The following is a 2,300-nucleotide window of genomic DNA, read 5'->3' on the forward strand; positions in this document are numbered from 1 at the left end:
TTAGTTGAATGTATGATAAGCAAACTGAAAGTCTGAGACTGTCATTTTAAATCTTTAGGTCATGCATGTAATGAGAAGAACACGCGGAAGACAGGAATCTAAAGATGATAGTCTAAATCATATGATCCACAATCGAGGGAATAAAGTTGGACACTTTATTCGTTTTAAGATTGTTATCTTTTCAACTTCCTAACGAAGACGGTTTGTCTTGGTCGTCAGAGGTGGGACTCCATGGGTAGAGACATTGATATAGTTTCTAATGGTGAAATCTATATTGGATCGGACCAAAGTTGAATTGTTTTAATTAATAATTCTGTTTGAATAAAACAATTCACTTTTGACGAATTATAGGTTGTCATCTTAATCCTGAGATGGATAATGAACCCGATGCTTGACTTGTATCCTTTGATGTACTAAAGGGAGACATCCTGACATTATGTAAAGGTACGCTTACCGGTACATTGAGGGTATGACTCGTGTATGCATAGATTCGTTATTCATAGATAGTGGAATCCATAGCTCCTACAAAGAGTCAATGATATCCTCTTATACATTATCTGTGGATTAGAAAATACGAGCGCTCGACCATTAAACTACTTTGTGTTATCTAATGGTTTACTATTTGTAATGGTACGAATAGTGGTTTTCTGATGGTGTGATAATGGAACAAAAAATAAATGTAATCAGGAAGGTAAAACAAAACTTAACCTCAAGTCGATTATGGATATCGTATGGGGATGATACAATAATATATTGAGTCATGGACGAGAGCTATTCAAAGCTTTGTAAATACGCTATATAAATCGAGAGTGTAACTCTAGGTTTTTAGTGAGTAGCGCTAGAGTTTTATAATCATGAGATGGATTTGTTGGTTTACAAGTAACGTTGTGATTATAGGAGCTTGATTTGTATATGTCCATCGGGTTCCTTTGCTAGCTCACATAATTTCTTGTAACGATACGGTGTATTTTCTACATATTGGTAACTTGTGTTATTTCCGTAAAAGAGGTTCAAAGCTAATATGAGATTGGTTAATTCATGAGTGATTTATCGAGTGAATTAATTGATAAATTAATTCTAGATAAATTGGTTGAATTATTATTTTAAGAGTTTTTTAACATGGGAAGACTATTATATGACTATTTTGATCAAACAACTTATCTATTGGGTTGCTTGAATCAAAATTGAGGCTCTATGCAAGTTTTCCGTGTTGAAAAACTAGGAAAACAAGTTTCGCTAGTTTAGATAGGTCCACCAGTCGGGTAGACCGGTTCATGAAGATAGGGCGACCGGTGAGTTATAATGTCTCTGTCACCGGTCGACCGGTTGTAACATGTAGCGCGTCCTGAGGTGGCGAAACTGACTCTATAAGCGAGATAAGCTTTAGGAAACCTAATTGTTACGGAACTATGACTTCCTAAATACTATAAATAGCCTATTAAGTCACATTATTCATTAGATCACTTGAGAGACTTTTTGGAGGCTATTGACAATCATGAGAGGAAAATTTGTTTAATTCTCAAGAATAATTTTTCCTTTGGCTCTCTTGTGGTTGGAAGGAGTTCAAGCATACCAAGAGGAGATTGAACGACGTGTGTCCACCCGCACTCCGATCGTGAAAACGAGAATAGTAAAGAATACCAGTTGGTTGAGGCTCTTCCGGTTGTTGTTTGGAACGCTTTGATCTGTCAGACGTGCAGTTTCCTAAATCTCAAAAGGTATGATTTATATCTTTAGTATTTATGTTATATAGCATCATGAACATGTTCTTGATTGGCTTTGATATTAATTTAAATTTTTAAAATTCCACTGCGCACTCGATGTCGTATTTTCTAACACATTAATAATAAAAATTAATCGAGTTATAGGTGGAATCAAGCAATGATTGATCGTTAGTCAATCAATGATAGACCTCTAAGTTAATTAAAGCGGCCATTTTTGTAATTTTATAAAACTTTGGTCATTTATGAAAAAATCCTTCAAAAAGGACTATTTATGTTGAAATCATTTTTTTAAATTACATGCATGATTTAAAGGCTTAGAACGACAATTTTAAATTTGTAATTTAATTATCATATATTTAATAAATATGAACATATAGAAGATAATACATAAATATATGAAGTAAATGAATTTTACTAATATTATAAGAGCATTGTTACATTTATTTCTAAAAGAATAAACTCTTACACCCACTAGGAAGGTTTGGATTATACTAGAAAAAAAAAAAAAAAAAAGGTACATGGCCCCACTAAATTCGAAGGTATATGCCCCCATTAAATTTGAAGGTTAGCTTTAGC

Source organism: Morus notabilis, unplaced genomic scaffold (genome assembly GCF_000414095.1).
Source record: "Morus notabilis unplaced genomic scaffold, ASM41409v2 Scaffold911, whole genome shotgun sequence".
In the NCBI taxonomy this organism is placed as follows: domain Eukaryota; kingdom Viridiplantae; phylum Streptophyta; class Magnoliopsida; order Rosales; family Moraceae; genus Morus; species Morus notabilis.